Source organism: Tachyglossus aculeatus, chromosome X2 (genome assembly GCF_015852505.1).
Source record: "Tachyglossus aculeatus isolate mTacAcu1 chromosome X2, mTacAcu1.pri, whole genome shotgun sequence".
Taxonomy (NCBI): domain Eukaryota; kingdom Metazoa; phylum Chordata; class Mammalia; order Monotremata; family Tachyglossidae; genus Tachyglossus; species Tachyglossus aculeatus.
Window position 1 is genome coordinate 17,899,229 of NC_052100.1, and position 18,376 is coordinate 17,917,604.

An 18,376-nucleotide genomic window follows, 5' to 3' on the forward strand; every position below is an offset into this window, starting at 1 on the left:
GAAAATTTATGGGATTTTTTTTTAACAAGGAAAAGTCAATGAATTAATGTCTCATGTAGCAGAAGAGTATGAACAAAATATTCTGAATAGACTCTTGACATTAGGTTTCTTGACAGAAATCACATTTTGGTGTATTGGTTAGTTTTGCTTACTGAAGAAGCGTTTACTTGTGTATTACATAAGCATGCAGTGTTGATTTGACCAGGCTTAATACTATTTATCTTTCTATCTTGATTTGTACAAGAACCTCAAATACCTTAACCAGTCCCTCTGTGTATCTTAAAGAAAAAGGATCCTGAAGAAAAAGACTTAAATCAAATTACCCACTTAGTAGAGGGCAGAGCAAGAAATAAGGTCCAGGAGGTCCCAATCCATCCCCAAAAGGTTCCTGGAAGATTTTGTAGGTATCGTACTGTTCTCAGGAAGCATAATTCTGTTCCAAATACTGAAAGGTACACTGTAGGGGAAGGTGAGGCATTCCTGTCCCCAGAGTGATCCAGCAAAGCAACTGCAATTTGAGGTAAAATATGAAATATTTCAAGTCTATAATTTCCTGGGGTTCATATTGTGAGTCTCGAGACTCTCTGGAATTGGAAACGACAGCCTAGCCAAATATAGCTAATACAGTACCTAAATAATGTGCTCTGGGTTTGGGGATGGGAACTATTTTTGCCATAGATGAAGCTGAATTAGACTGTATGTCAGGAGGAACTTCACTGTCAACTTAATCCATTGCCATAGCTATAAAATGCAATTTCATTATACAAGCAATTCCCTCATGGATTCTTCCTGATTTTTGGTACAACACAATTCCATTTTCATCTACCTTAGCTTTCTTGCTCTCCAAACTCCTTTTTGAGCCACAAAGCACCTGTTTGATATTTACATGAATAGAATATCATTTTTCTCCTTATTTATGTAGGTAGGTATGAAGGGAAGGAGACAGATTGTCAAGCAGTTTTTAGGAGTGGATGTATCTTATCTAAACTACTTGTATTTGCAGCATTTTGATTATTTTACTTTAGAGTTGGGTAATGATTTTAAAATACTCATTTCATCATGTGTTCATTCACACAAACATGAGTTGTATAAATATGCAGAAAATATTCAAATAGTATATACACATGGGTTCTAAACTGTTTAAGACTTCTTCAACCTCAGTGTGTTTTATTCAGAAGCCATAAAAGAAGAAATTCCCCAAGCAGAAATTTCCTCTCCTTTTTTATGGATAGTGAGGTCTCCGTATTTGTGCAATTAAGTGTTTTGCTGAGTGAGCTAGGGCACTGTCTCTTTAAGTGTTTAACAGTAATTGGTTCATGTCCTGGTGTTCATTGAAAATCCTGGACATTTCATGTAAAATCTTCTTAATGAGGGGATGAATTTTTCATTCACATTAGAAAGCTCACTCTGACAAACAATTTCTAAATAAAACTTTGGCGATATGACATCCCATATTGGACTTGACAAAGAGGACAGGTGCATTAGAATAAAACTGTATGGCGATCCTTCAAGCTGTCAGCCATGAATATTTTATTTCTTAATGAATCATCTTTGTGAAATGAACTTTCTTGTTGTAGTGTCAGTGCCATTTACAACAAAAAGCCGGCTCCTTTTAAAAGGTGAGCTCCTTAAAGATGCTGATGCCTGCATAAAATACTTAATGCAAGCAGAGGTATTCAGCAATTTTGGAGTCTCTCTCTCTCTCTCTCTCTCTCTCTCTCTCTCTCTTTTTGCTAAAACTGAAATGGAAACTCACTTCAGCAGGTATGACTGAATTAAGCAGAAACTTTACTGAAACTGAATTTTTTAAATATAAAATGCCTAAATTCTAATGATAGCACCCTAGGAATCATCTCTACAAGCCATTTATTTATTGTTTTGTTGGTTTGGAGCTTTAATGCCATGAGGAGAATTTAAGATAATGTGTTAACTGACAACTTTGGATACAGGAAGCCTCTCTGTGTACAATTCAAGGTATGGCATGAGAAGTATACAATACAGTCAGCTTCTTCCCCTTCCCTTCTGATCAACCTAAAGGGATGCCTGTTTTAGGGAAGAAATGATTTCACCTCTCCGTAATAAATGAATTCACCCCAAATCTGCTGAAAATGGCAGCAAATGTGGCCCTAAGAAGATTTTGTTTTCAGTAATCTAACTAGGTTGGATAACATGAAGGAAAGAGAAAGCCAAATAAAAGGCATAGTTTTTGACCTTGGTACACATGCTGCATGCAATTCTGGTTGCTGTTTCTCAGAAGGAATATGCTAAAGCTAGAGAAGGGCAACCAAGATGATCAGAATGAGAAGCAGCGTGGCTCGGTGGAAAGAGCACGGGCTTTGAAGTCAGAGGTCATGGGTTCAAATCCCACCTCCGCCACGTGTCAGCTGTGTGACTTTGGACAAATCACATAACTTCTCTGGGCCTCAGTGACCTCATCTTTAGAATGGGGATGAAGACTGTGAGCCCCCCGTGGGACAACCTGATCACCTTGTAACCTCCCCAGCACTTAGAACAGTGCTTTGCACATAGTAAGCACTTAATAAATGCCATCATTATTGTTATTATTATTATGAGGGGAATGGAGGTGCTTCTTCATGAGACTAGCCGGAAATAGTTCTCTTTAGTCTGGAAAGACTTGGGCTGAGAGGGGCCATGATTGGAGGTTACAAATTCATGAAGAAAGTGGTGGGGCGAACCTAGAATTATTATTCACCAAATCCCACAACACTAGGAGGAGGGAGCATATATAGAAGCTTCAGGGCAGTAGTTCAAAACCAGCAGTCAACATCTATATTCCCCTCTTTTGTTCCTAGTGACTTTCCTGACCCTTTCCACAAATTCGTATTCTGTCTCCCCCTCTAGACTACAAGCTAGCTGTGGGCAGGGACTGTGCCTACCAACTTGGTTACATTGTATTCTCCCATATCCTTAGTACAGTGCTCTGCACATAATTAGTGCTCAATAAATTCAGTCGATTGATTCATTCCCCTCTTCCCCTGTTTCCCCACCCCTACACACCAGTACTTGTTCATTTTAACTTTCTTGGTAGCAACAGCCATTGCTGCTAGTATTGCTCGGTCCTTCGTTTTGCCCCACCTCTCAGTCCAAGCCCCAAGCAAGAAGGGAAAAGGGAGTGAAGAGGCAGTGCCACAGCACTGACAGCTGTGCCCAGAGTAATAGCTGTTGCCCCTATGTTTTCCTGTCTCCATTCCCATAGCTGGGGCTGAGGTGAGGAGATGGGGACTTCCCCTCTCCTGCATTTGTGTTGTTGATTTTTGCTTAGTGAGTTTCATCCAGTTTTAGTAGGACTACCTTGGTAATTTGTCTGATGTAATTTATCACCAGCTGTAAGTTTGATAAGCATGCACCTGATGCCTCAACAGGTCATCAATAGTAAAATTGAAAATACCTGGTTCTAATTTCACCTTGCGCCCTACGGTTTGACACAGAGCCATTGACGACTACTCATCAGGCATCATGTTTCAGCCAGCTGTGCACCCACCTAACAGATGTTCCCAGTTTTTCCATGAGGATGTAAGGTAGAATTGAAGTTTAGAAAAGCAGCATGGTGTAGTGGATAGAGCATGGGCCTGGAGGTCAGAAGGTCATGGGTTCCAATCGTGACTCTGCCACTTGTCTGCTATGTGGTCTTGGGCAAGTCACTTCACTCATCTGGGCCTCAGTTCCCTCATCTGTAAAATGGGGATTAAGACTGTGAGCCCCATGTGAGACAGGGACTGTGTCCAACCGAATTTGCTTGTATCCACCCCAGTGCTTAGTACAGTGACTGGCACATAATAAGTGCTTAACAAATACCACAATTATTATTATTAGTAGATACATTTCACCCATTCCTTCTACTTTGTCTACGTGGGTTGTCACTCTATCACAGAGGGAAATCAAACTTTTTTTATGTATTTGTAAAGCATTTACTATGTGCATCACTGTAATTAGCACTGGGATAGGTACAGGATAATCAGGTTGGACATAGTTCACGTCCCCCATAGGGCTCACATTCTTCATCCCCATTTTGGAGATGAGAGAACTGAAACAAGGATGAGTTAAGTCACTTGCCCAAGGTCACAGATCAGACAAGCCCTTCTGATTCCCAGGCTTGGGCTCCATCCACTAGTCCACGCTTCTTCTCGAATGTGGCTGGTGTGATTATTTCTTCACAAAGCCAAGTTGGTTTCTTCCAAGAATATGGTATTCTTCTAAGCACAGCATGGCCTAGTAGAGAGAGCAAAACCCTCGGGCCTTGGGTTCTAATCCTGGTTCTGCCACTTGTCTGCTGTGTGGCCTTCGGAAAGTCATTTAACTTCTCTGCGCCTCAGTTTTATCATCTGCAAAATGGGGCTGCAATACCTCTTCCCCCCTCCTTCTTAGACTGTGAGCTCCATATGGGACAGGGATCCAGCACTTAGAACAGTGCTTTGCACATAGTAAGTGCTTAATAAATGTCATCATTATGATGCCTGATCCGATTATCATGTATCTGCCCCAGGGCTTAGTATGGGACCTGTCACATAGGAAACACTTAAAAAATAAAATTATTGTTATTTTTAGGTGTTGCAAATTGATTTATTTCTCATTTGCTCCAGTATTTTCCCAGGAATTAATGTAAACTAACCCATCTGTTGTTAACTAAAGTCTTCCTTTCCCTCCTATTACAAGATAATGCAACATGTGCCCTTTGCAGTGCCTCAGGGACTTCTAAGTGTTTTCAAAAATAACAGCTAAGTGTTAGGCACCACCATCCACCAATTCCTTAAAATTTTAGCATATATAGCACCTGGTTCTGTTGATTAAAATATACCTAATTTTGTTGTCTTTTCTTTATAAATTTCCTTTAGTTCTGGTTTCCTCATTCTCTTTGGCAAAACATGGCTGCGAGGCAATGTAGCAAACAGCTGGATGTTGGGGCCCTGAAATTCATGTTCCAACTTAGTCTCAATTCTGTTAATTTTTCGGTTTGATGGGAATCTGTGTTGGTTTGCATGTGTACCGTTGGTTGCTTGGTGTTGTGATGTAACAACATCTTGAATGCTTAATAGTTTTACTTTCCAAAACACTTTCATACCAGTCATTTGGCTAGCGTGGGAGGGTTTGACAGAAATAAGAGAGGTAGTGCATGTTTGCCAGTTTGCAGATTTTGCTTATCACCTTTTTCACCTAAAAACTTAGATACCCAAATTTTGCCATGAAATAAATGTATTGATTTGTACCTGGGAAAAAGGTACTAGTTCATGTAATGTTTCATCATCTACATTGGGCTAGAAATCCCCAAACCATCTTGACTCACTATAACTTCTTATATCAGATATCTTTTTTCCAATATATAGATTCAAGTCGCATTACCAGTAATTCTTTGTTTTGTCTCTGGTTAAATCTTGCCGGAAATGACCCAGAGTACATATTATTTGCCGTAGTATAACTATGTCCACATGCTGTCTTAAACTACAACTGAGGTCTGAAATGAAACATTAAAATAATTTTTACATTGCAACTCATAGTGCATGTTAATACACTTCCTCCTGGCAGCCTTCCCTAACTAGTGTCTCCTCTCCCCATCCTACTTTCCCTCCCTTCTGCATTACCTATGCACTTGAATCTGTATCCCCTAAAGCTTAGATTCTCACCCCCCATCTCCACGGCCCTTATATGCAAATCATCCTTACATCCTTTTCCTTCCCTGTCTGAAGTGTAGATAAAGTCTGTCTCCTCCTTGAGGGCAGGGATGATGTTTACTTTGTTGTACTCTCCCAACACAGTAGGTGCTCATATAAATACCGTTGATTAACTGATTGGTTAATGAAATGTAAAAGTGTAAGATTTTATTTAAACTCCCAGCTCTCATCTTCCACTGCACTCTCTTTCTCTTCCAAAGGGGCTTGCTATGAGTTTCTGGCCCCTTTCCAACAACTTCAAAAATGGTGATTTCCCCCTAGTTGTGGCTGAAACAGGTAGGTACTCATATCTTTGGATTAACCCTGGCCCCTGCTTTTTAGTATTTCCTGTTGTGGCATTGTAACTCCTGGCAAGATATCCTCCTCCTGGTTCCAAAGAAATGATTTTTGACTAGGCGTTTTCTTCTCCTAGGTATGAAGGAAGGATTTAATAGAACTCATTCTTCAAAGGCACATTTTAATCTGCCGTTTCTTAATTGACCTAAATGAATGCAAGTGTGTTTCAGCTGTAACTATTGAGGAACCAGTCCATTACCGGTCCAGAACCAGTGGTAGGGGCGGGATGCAGCAAAGGTTTCAAATTAGACCGGAGTGGTCATTTCTGTGTATTTTAACTCCATTAACCCTAGGAAACTCTGAAGAGTCAATTCATACCACCCTCAAAGTAGAAAAGAACCAAATTCAATAATTTCATTACAAAGTGTATTTAAAGTAAGTTTTTATAGTCTGTAGAATCACTTAGTATTTATTGAGCACCTATGATGCACTGGTGCACTGTACTAAATGCTTCGAATTGTACAAGAGAATGAGGAGACATGAGGAGCAGCATGGTCTATTGGAAAGAGCAAGGGCCAGGGAGTTAGGGGACCTGGGTTCTAATCCCAATTTGCCCACTTGCCTGCTGTGTGACCTTGGGGAAAGTCCCTTAACTTCTCTGTGCCTGTTTCTTAATCTGTAAAATGGGAATTCATTACCCTTTCTCTCTCCTACTTAGACTGTGAGCCACATGTGGGATTAATTTATATCTACCTCAGTGCTTAGAAGAGTATTTGGCACAGTATTATTATTATTGTTATATTTGTTAACCACTTACTATGTGTCAACCACTGTCCTAAGCACTGCAGTAGATACAAGTTAATTAGTTCTGGCTCAGTCTCTGTTCCACATGGGGCTCGGAGGGGGGACAGGCATGAAATCCCCATTTTACAGTTGAGGAAACTGAGGCACACAGGCCCATGTCTATTCCACTGGGTCACGCTGCTTCTCTTTTATCTCTATCTCTATTATTTTTATTATCCCTGTCTTCTAGGGGCCAACAGTCTAGTCAGGAAAAACAAATGCTTCTTCCACTCAAAACTAAAATTGTTATTTTAGATAATCTCCCCCTTCTAGACTGTGAGCCTGTTGTTGGGTAGGGACCGTCTCTATATGTTGCCAACTTGTACTTCCCAAGTGCTTAGTACAGTGCTCTGCACACAGTAAGCACTCAATAAATACGATTGAATGAATGAATGAATGAATAAATGAATAATTGTTTCAATACTTCAAGAGAAGCAGAGTGGCTTAGTGGATAGAGCCTGGGCATGGAATTCAGAGGGACATGGGTTCTAATCCCAGATCTGCCACATGTCTGCTGTGTGACCTTGGGTAACTCACTTCTCTATGCCTCAGTTACCTCATCTGTAAAATGGGGATAAGAGTGTGAGTCCCATATAGGAAAGAGACTGTGTCCAACCTGATTAACTTGTATCTATCCCAGTGCTTAGAACAGTGCTTGGCACATAAATGCTTAGCAAGTACCATAATTTTTATTATTAATACTTAAAATATTGTGATTTTCATCTTTTTTCCCCTTATGTATTCTTATAGCTGTACCCCACAGAGCTCATAATAAATGGGGAATTGGGAGATAGCTGGGTAAAGCCAAGCCAACTCCCTTCCACTTGAGTCAAGGCGGTAGGGCAGGACCTAGGCATCTGGCCATCTGGAGAGTCTGGAGTGGGGAGAGCCGAGAACTGAGTAATGCAGGGGAGAAGTGAGAGGGAAGAGAACTGATTTATCAAACATGACTGGACATGACTTTGGCAGTAGGGTTTCCAGATCCTGAACTAGATAAGCGTTTCATGTGGGACAAACCTCTGGATTTTTGTATTGTGAGTTGGATATAACTTGGGGTATGTCTGTATCAGGTTTTACATTATTATCTTTACATTTCTGTATTTTTTTCCATTTCCATTACTTTATTATTTTTCCCCTTGCCATCTGTACATGAATTAATAACATGGATGCAAAAAATGCCCTTCATTGCATTATTTTACATGAGTTCCTATTAAGTGAAGAGTTAAAAAGAAGATATCACTTAAATTAACTAGCATAAGCCATGCTGTATTGGTGGGTGACTGGATCATAATCAATAACAATATGATTGCACCCATGCAGCAAGTATAAATTATTTAAAGTGCTACCCCTAGGTAACTGACTAGTTGCCTTTAAATTAAATTATCTGTCAATAATTGATGCTGAGAATTAATGTGAGAATACCTTCAGTTACTGAAAGTTTTTAAAAATGGTATAAAATATTGAGCTGTTGCCCATCATTAGCAGCTATCCTGTCTGTGTGGTGTACCATCTTTCTTTATTAAATTGGCAAAGAGAGCCCTTCAGATCCTGAAAGTTCACTAATGATTCTTAATGTAATGTTTACACATTTTCTTAAGGCATGTACAGAGAGAAGAAGATGATAACAGTAATGTGTGTGGTTTTTTTAGGCAATGTGGTAGCCAAATAATAAGCAGAATACTGTTTAATGGCTCTTTATTCCTTCTGTGGGTATGAGTATGAACATGGAATTTCAGTTAGCAGCATCATCTTTGAAGACTTCGAATTCTAATTTCTTCAGTTTCTGTCATTAACCAAGTAGTTTCCTCTTTGAGTCTGGCCTGCTCTTTGTAATGTACATTTGCATCAATGTTGGTACATAATTATTTTCTCCAAGTAGCTCTTTTTTGGGTTTGGGGGGAATGTTCCATAATGGATAAAAAGATGTCCAAAAGATATTAACAAAGGGTAAGGATCAAGGATCACTTTTCAGGATGGGTAAGTGTATTTAGTGGAGTGTCCAGGAATCAGTGCTAGGACTACTTTTGTTTAAGAATAGGGAGTGGGCAGTTAAATCTTCATGCTTGCATATGACTGTACTAATAGTAATGATAATAATTGTGGTATTTGTTAGGCATTTTCCATTTGTCAAGCACTTTATAAGCACTGGAGTAGACACAAGGTGATCAATTTGGACATTATTAATTATTATCATTATTATTATTAATCATTGTTGAGCACATACTGTGTGCAGAGCACTGTACTAAGCACTTAGGAAAGTACAATATAATAATAATAATGATGGTATTTGTTAAGTGCTTACTATGTGCCAAGCACTGTTCTATCAAATCAGACACACTCCCTGCCCACAATGAGCTCACATAGCTCCTGTCCCACATGGGACTCACAATCTAAGCAGAAACAAGTGCAGGTATTTAACCCCCATTTTACAGATGAGGAAACTGAAACACAGAGATGTGAAGTATCTTGACCAAGGTAATACAACAGGCAAGTATCACTCATTCAGCTTTCCCCTTCCCATCTATCTTTGCTGCTCTCCCACTACAACCTCAGCCTGCAAACTTTGCTCCTCTAACACCAACCAACTTACTGTGCCTCGATCTCATCTCTCTTGCCATTGACCCCTTTCCTCATGGTGCCTCCTTCCTGCCTGGAACTCCCTTTCCTGTCATATCTGACAGACCACCACTGTCCCCATCTCCAAAGTCCTGCTAAAATAATTTCTCTTCCAAGAAGACTTCCCTGACTAACCTCTAATCTTTCCACCCTTTTCTGCATCACTGATGTACTTGGGTCTGTACCCTCTAAGCACGTTGGTACTCACCCCAATCCCAACCCCACAGCATATAATAATAATAATAACGGTATTTGTTAAGCGCTTACTATGTGCAAAGCACTGTTCTAAGCACTGGAGCACTGTTCTAAGCACTGGAATATGTCCATATCCTTATAGTTTGCTGCTTCTCCCATCTGTAATTTAATGTCTGTCTTCCCAGCTAGATTGTAAACTCCTAAGGAGCAGGGATTGTCTCTAACAACACTGTTGTATTGTGCTCTCCCAAGTGCTTTGTACTTTGTAATCCATCAGCCATATTTATTTGTCAGTCAGTCTTGTCAGCTTTTGTCTTGTCTTATGCTGTCGAGTCATGTCTGACCCATAGTAACTCCACGGATGCATCTCTCCCAGAATGCCCTACCTCCATCTGCAAATGTTTAGGTAGTGTATCTATAGATTTTTCTTGGTAAAAATACGTAAGTGATTTACCATTGCCTCCTTGAGTCTCAAGTTGAGATTCAAGACTCAACTTGAGTCTCCGCCCTAGACTCTGTCCCGTACCGCTGCTGCCCAGCCTAGGTGAGTTTTGACCTGTAGTAGCTTGCCTGCCCAAGCTAGGAATGGAGTGGGTATGCCGCTGCTTGACTCTGCCTCTCATAGGCGAAACTGGTAGAGTACTAGGAACTCTCCAGGTGCGATCCTGAACGGGTCAATCGTATTTAGTCAGTGCTTACTGTGTGTAGGACACTGTACTAAGCGCTTGGGAGAGTACAAGGCAAAAATATAACACACACTCCCTACCCACAATGAGCTTACAGTCTAGAGGGGGAGACAGACATAAATACAAATAAATACATTATAACTATGCTAAAGTTTGGCTCCTGGTTCTAGGGCATAGACAGTTGCAATGTCCAAGCCATTGCGACTTTTATCCACATGAGTTTCTGTGGCTGCAAGAGGGAATAGCTGATTGGGAACTGCTATACAGATGGGGATAAAGGGGAGAGGAAGCGGGGAGACAGAGAGGGAGGGAGAGAGAACACCACAGGAATTCAGAAGGGCTGGAAACCCCCCAGCGGCCTAGTGGAACGAGTCAGAGGAACTGGAATCTAAACCCAGCTCTGCCTGTGGCCTGCTGTGTGACCTTGGGCAAGTCACTTAACTCCTTTGTGCCTCAGTTTCCTCACCTGTAAAATGGGGATTCAGTGCCTGTACTCCACTCAACTTCGATTCTGAGCCCTATGTGGGCAAGGGACTGTGTCTGACCTGATCAACTTGTATCTATGCCAGTGCTTAGAGCAGTGCTTGACACATAATAAGAGCTTAACAAATCAATCAATTAATTGTATTTATTCAGCACTTACTATGTGCAGAGTACTATACTAAAGCACTCAGAATTAGCAGGCATGGTCCCTGCTCATAATGAGCTTACAGTCTATAGCAGGAGGCAGACATTAATAAGAATGAAACAGGGCAGGTCTGAAGCAGAGGTTCAAGAAGACCAACCTCTCTCCTGATTGCCAGACTGGTCTTTCTGCTGTGGTGATCTCCATGTGTAAGATTGTGCTTTTTAAACTGTTTGTTCTGCTCAGATCACTTTTTATTTTTTGACTCTGTTAAATTATTTTTCCGTCTGGTTACCAATATTCTTCACCCTGGAAAAGTCTATTCAACTGGGTCTTTACATGTAGAGTCTGATCAGTACTTCAGTGTGTTCAGTATAATAATAATAATAGTGTTGGTATTTGTTAAGCGCTTACTATGTGCCAAGCACTGTTCGAAGCCATGGGATAGATACAAGGTTATTAGGTTGTCCCACTTGGGGCTCACAGTCTTGATCCCCATTTTACAGATGAGGGAAGTGAGGCCCAGAGAATCAATCAATCAATCAATCGTATTTATTGAGCACTTACTGTGTGCAGAGCACTGTACTAAGTGCTTGGGAAGTACAAGTTGGCAACATATAGAGACAGTCCCTACCCAACAGTGGGCTCACAGTCTAGAAGGGGGAGACAGAGAAGAAAACAAAACATATTAACAAAATAAAATAAATAGAATAGATATGTACAAGTAAAATAAATAAATAGAGTAATAAATATGTACAAACATATATACATATATACAGGTGCTGTGGGGAAGGGAAGGAGGTAAGACGGGGGGATGGAGAGGGGGAGGAGGAGGAGAGGAAGGAGAGGGCTCAGTCTGGGAAGGCCTCCTGGAGGAGGTGAGCTCTCAGTAGGGCCTGGAAGGGAGGAAGAGAGCTAGCTTGGCGGATGGGCAGAGGGAGGGCATTCCAGGCCAGGGGGAGGACGTGGGCCGGGGGTCGACGGCGGGATAGGCGAGAACGAGGCATGGTGAGGAGATTAGTGGCAGAGGAGCAGAGGTTGTGGGGTGGGCTGTAGAAGGAGAGAAGGGAGGTGAGGTAGGAGGGGGTGAGGTGATGGAGAGCCTTGAAGCCGAGGGTGAGGAGTTTCTGCCTGATGCACAGATTGATTGGTAGCCACTGGAGATTTTTGAGGAGGGGAGTAACATGCCCAGAGCGTTTCTGGACGAAGACATTCCGGGCAGCAGTGTGAAGTATGGATTGAAGTGGGGAGAGACACGAGGATGGGAGATCAGAGAGGGGGCTGATGCAGTAGTCCAGACGGGATAGGATGAGAGCTTGAACGAGCAGGGTAGCGGTTTGGATGGAGAGGAAAGGGCGGATCTTGTCAGTGTTGCGGAGTTGAGACTGGCAGGTTTTGCTGATGGCTTGGATGTGAAGGGAGAAGTGAATTGACTTGCCCAAAGTCACACAGCTGACAGGTGGCGGAGCCGGGATTAGAAGCCATGTCCTCTGACTCCCAAGCCCAGGCTCTTTCCACTAAACCACACTGCTTCTCATGGCTCATGACTTAGAGAAGCAGTGTGGCTCAGTGGAAAGAGCACGGGCTTTGGAGTCAGAGGTCATGGGTTCAAATCCTGGCTCTGCCACTTGTCAGCTGTGTGACTTTGGGCAAGTCACTTAACTTCTCTGGGCCTCAGTTCCTCATCTGTAAAATGGGGTGAAGACTGAGCCCCACTTGGGACAACCTGATCACCTTGTATCCTCCACAGTGCTTTGCACATAGTAAGCGCTTAACAAATGCCATCATTATTATTATTGTTATTATGACTCCTTGTGGGAGCTTTTTATTTCATGGTATTTGTTAAGCACTGACTATGTGCCAGTCACTGTTCTAAGTGCCGGGGTAGATACAAGGTAATCAGGTTGGACACGGTCAGTCCCACACGGGGCTCATAGTCTTAATCCACATTTTACAGATGAGGTAACTGAGGCACAGAGGAGTTAAGTTACTTGCTCAAGGTCACTCAACTGACAAGTGGTGGAGGCGGGACTAGAACCCTGGTCCTTCTGACTCCTAGGCCCATGTTCTATCTACTAGGCCACACCGCTTCTCACACAGCTGTGCTCTGGAAAGATGCCCTCTATCTTTACTGTTTAATGGTTAGGAACCCTACTCTTCTCTCATTTTCACCTTGGTCCTCACAGACCAAATAGACCCACTTAGGTAATGAGTCTTCTGTTATCCAGCTATGTAGTTCTATGACAGAAATTTGTATATGCTCATCTCGTAATTTGAGGAGCGACTGATGCAGTGATGCCAACGTTTTGTTTGACAAGCATACAAAATATTTTTCTCTTTTTTTCATGTTGTTTATTATAAAGGTAATTATAAATTATTCATTCATTCTTTCAGCATGTACCTGGGAATCACAAGGACCTGGGTTCTAATCGTGGCTCTGCCACATGTCTCTTGTATGACCTTGGACAAGTCACTTCACTTTTCTGTGCTTCAGTTACCTCATCTGTAAAATGGTGATAAAGACTGTGATCCCCATGCAGGACAGGGATTGTGTCCAACCTGATTAAGCAGCGTGGCTTAGTGGAAAGAGCACGGGCCTGGGAGTCAGAAGGTAGTTGGTTCTAATCCTGGCTGTACCACTTGTCTGCTGTGTGACCTTGGGCAAGCCACTTAACTTCTGTGGTCCTCAGTTACCTCATCTGTAAAATGGGGATTAAAACTGTGAGCCCCACATGGGACAACCTGATTATCTTGTATCTACCCCAGTGCTTAGAACAGTGCTTGGCACATACTAAGTGCTTAACAAATACCATTATTATTATTATCTATCCCGGCACTTAGAACAGTGCCTGGCCCATACTAAGTGCTTAAAAAGTACCACAATTATCATCATCATCAAATCTATTAGCCATATCATTTGAAACTCCTCAGCAATTTCAAATATAAATTTTAGGTTTGGAAGCATCTACAACTAAAAATTGTGGCATTTAAGTGCTTACTATGTGGTAAGGTGCTTACTATGTGCTAAGCACTGTACTAAACACTTGAGTAGATACAAGATAATCAGGCCAGACACAGTCCCTGTTCCATGTGGGGCTCACAGTCTAAGGGTATTTCATCCCCATTGTTTTTTATATGTGAGGAAACTGAGGCACAGAGAAGTGAAGTGACTTGCCTAAGGTTACACAGCAGGCAAGTGGTGAAGCTGGGATTAGAACCCAGATTCTCTGACTCTCAGGCCCATGCTCTAAGAAGCAGCATGGTATAGGGGATAGAGCATGGACCTGGGAGTCAGAGGTCATGGGTTCTAATCCCAGCTCCACCACATGTCTGCTGTGTGATCGTGGGCAAATCACTTAACTTCTCTGTGCCTCAGTGTCCTCATCTGTAAAATGGGGATTGAGACTTTGAGCCCCATGTGGAACAGGGACTGTGTCCAACCTGATTTGCTTGTATCCACCCAGGCGCTTAGTATAGTATTCCCCCCTTTAGACTGTTGGGTAGGGACTGTCTCTATCTGCTTCCAAATTGTACTTTCCAAGTGCTCAGTACAGTGCTCTGCACACAATAAGTGCTCAGTAAATACGATTAAATGAATATAGTACAGAACATAGTAAGCCCTTAAAAATACCATATTAATATTATTATTATTAATGAAGTCCATCCACTTTAGCTTATTCCAGCCAAGGAGAGGATGAATTATAAAGAAATGTAGCTACTGATCCAAAGCAGTTAGGCATTCTTATCAGTGAGCAAGTGGGCAATAAAGTCCTGGAATCTTGATATTTTACTGGTTGTTTTCATTCCACAATATATTTAACTAGACCTACTGACCTCTCATCTGCACTCAATTCCTGGCTATGTAGTTGGTTGGTGTGCATGTGTATGTGTGTTTGATCTTAATGCTAATTCTTAAAACAACCCCTCTTTGAAACAATTGATTCATATGCCCCAAAGACCAGTTTTAGATCTCACACTTGTACAGTTCTTTCAGGCTGAGGAGAATCAAAGGCCACCTGAAAGGACTATAAAATCAGACATGAGAATGAGGAAGACATAGCTGAAATCACATGCATACCAAATGTTGTTTGCAACATGCAATTGACCTTTAGACCTCAAGAAAATCTTCAATTTTCCATACAACAGATGTTTTTAGAAATTGATGACTAAATGTGGACAGGGTTTGTAATGTAATTCTCAGAATTTATCCAATTATGGGATCATTTCCATGGTATCATCTTATAGGTAGTTCCACCCAAACATCCAAATAACATACTTTTCAGAAACTAAACCAAAATGTGACCAAAATGAAAGCTTACCAAAGTGCTCAGGACCTACGCTTCTCAGGGTTGTGGCCTAAAGCCTTGTTTTCCAGTTACGCCAAACTACCATCTGCTTACGAGAACTTATGAGTGGTGTTTTATCTCGGTAGTGTTATGAAAACAGAAATGGTTTGGGTGAATTGTTTCCATATTGAACTTGCATATTAGGTATGCTAATGTGTAATATCCGTTTTTCAAAACCACATTTCAAGGTTTGAAAGATTTGTCAGATATTTTTTTTCAAAATATATGGGTTTATGCAATTATAAGAAATAACAGACGCCAGATTATCAGCTGCTTTAAGTTTTTTTTCTTAACCAAGCAGCGTGTAGACTATTCATTTGAAAGTTTTTAGGTTTTCTAGCAGTCCTTGAAATATTTACTAAAATTAACTTAGGACTCCTTATTGTTCATCGATGCAGTAACTCTGCAGAGTTACTGCCACCCAAACACGCATTGAGATGGTAAAGTTGGACGAGCAATTCTTCTAAGCTTTGATCCTGTGGTTTTTTGTAGTCAAGCACCCTTTCAACTAAGCATGTGTTTAAAAAGTTCACACCATGAGTAAAAAACCATTCACAATTCAATAGTGAGGTTTGCCTCAGATCTCAGTAAAATGTCAAAGGAGCAATATCAACTATGAACAAGAAATTGCTGTTAGTAGGATTAGCTCCTCCTTGAATCAGTAGCTATAAACTGATAATGGTCTAGATACTCTCTCTTTTTCATTGAGCCCAAACAGGGGTGATGGTAATACTGTTATCTTACAAATTTGAAACTCTCAAGACAGGCAATTGTTATTATTTGTCATCACATTCCTCCAGCTTGCATTTTGGTTCAGAAACTATCATTTGGAACTCTTTTTGAAGCAGCATGGCCTGGTGATAGAGCACGGGCCTGGAAATCAGAAGAAGGCCCCAGGTTCTAATCCCAGATCAGCCACTTGTCTGCTGTGTGACCTTGTGCAAGTTACTTCACTTCTCTGTGCTCAGTTCCCTCATCTGTAAAATGGCGATTAAGATTGTGAGCCCCGTGTGGGACAGGGACTGTCTCCAACCCAATTATCTTGTATCTACCTGAGTGCTTAGTACAGTGCCTGGCACATAGTAAGTGCTTAATAAATACCATAAAAAAATCCTAAATCGATGCTCAAGCATTCTGTCCAACAATGGAAAAAATGCCAGGTTTTGATTATATATTTCAATCTTTGAGGAAAATAAAAATTTGGGACGTTCAAACTAATCCTATTTTTACAATTGAACCAAAATAGAAAACATCTTTGGCCATGTTCTGATAACAGGACTGTGTGTGTGTGTGTGTGTGTGTGTGTGTGTGTGTGTGTGTGTGTGCGCGCGCGCGCGTGCGCATGCATGTGCATAGCTGTGTGAATCGGTATTCACTCAGATGGAAAAGAACTATTGTGGGAAACAAGTGCTCAGATTTCAGGTTTTTCAGAGGTATTTTAACCAAAGAGAGCTGAAAAAACCCCCACTATAGCTTCCCATGTTAACATATCAAAATTAATGTTCTTTCAAATATGTTTTCCATTTTCTTAACCAGGCCCTGGCCTTAAAATGCTAACTTCCATGATTATGAATGCTTGAAAATAGAGTAACACTTAGGTACTCTCCAGTACCGGTTTGTACCGTAAGGCAGAATGTTGTAACCGTTTTTTGAAACAAAAAACCTAAGGGGCCTTTCAATATTTTCAACTATTTTCAGAAAACCGAGTTTAGGAGTGTGTCTGTAGAGTGACTGATGTGGCCATTTCCAGTCCTACAGGTAAAGTCAATTCTTTTAGTTCAAAAAGAACATAAAGGAGCATACACATTGTAAGAACACATTTATTTATTGAGAAATCAGAGTAAATACATGAAGGATCATTTTTTGTTCATCTATCTTTTATCTAGGAATAAATCAAGAGTACATTTCTATCTGTTTTGCCCCAGGACAATATACATATGTAAAATTACCTTAGCATGCCCAGATATCCCACATTAAATAGGAAGGTTACACTTCTGGATTCTGCTTTGGGCTGGGGTGGTGTGAGGAGATCTAGTAGATGCCATGACAGCATAATGAGTCCCAGAATGGACATTCTGGTGGGAAAACTGCCTACTCCATTCCCACACTGGCTCTGCCCTGCACCAATTTCCTCCCTTCCGCATCACCTCTGCACATGGGTGTCCACCCCTTAAGCGCTTTGATGTTTGACCTTTGACATTTGCTGTATTGTACTTTTCCAAGCGCTTAGTACAGAGCTCTGCACGCAGTAAGTGCTCAATAAATATGATTGAATGAATGAATGAATGATACCCCACAAGCCCCCCAGCACTTATGTACATATCCCTATACTCTGCCATTTCACCTATCTATAATTTATTTCATTTCCTGTCTCCCCCTGTAGACTGTAAGCTCCTTGTGGGTAGGATTCATGTCTACCAGCTCTGTTGTATTGTCATCTCCCAAGTGCTTAGTTAGATGCTCTGCAGTCAATCAGGCAGCCAATGGTTACTGATTGACTGATTAAGTGCTTACTGTGCCCACAGTAAGTGCTCAGTAAATGCTATTGAGTGATTGACTGACTGTCCACTCTGAGAGCCACATGTATTTCCCAGGTGTAGTTCATAATAACAATTATCAACTTTGTTACATTGTATTCTCCCAAGCGCTTAGTACAGTGCTCTGCACACAGTGAGTGCTCAGTGAATATGATTGATTGATTAATGGCCTCTGGGGTTGGGTCTTTCTTGGGCAGGGGCGGGGGGGGGCAAATAATAATAATAATAATGATGGCATTTGTTAAGCGCTTCCTATGTGCAAAGCACTGTTCTAAGCGCTGGGGTGATCAGGTTGTCCCTCGTGGGGCTCACAGTCTTAATCCTCATTTTACAGATGAGGTCACTGAGGCACAGAGAAGTGAAGTGACTTGCCCAAAGTAACACAGCTGTCAAGCGGCAGAGCGGGGATTTGAACCCATGACCTCTGACTCCCAAGCCCTTGCTCTTTCCACTGAGCCACGGGGCTTGTGGTGTGGTTCCTCCATCCCTGCTTCTCTCCCTGTAGGTGTGCGGGCTCTTTCCCCTTCCTGACTTACCAAGTCTGAGCCAGGGGATTTTGAGCTGG

The 18,376-nt window shown here is 41.5% G+C and overlaps 1 protein-coding gene across 1 annotated transcript in view; it reads left to right on the forward strand.

Annotated features, from left to right (window-relative positions):
* Positions 1-18,376, forward strand: part of WWOX (WW domain containing oxidoreductase) — a 1,164,534-nt gene that overhangs the window by 840,350 nt on the left and 305,808 nt on the right. The window lies entirely within an intron of this gene.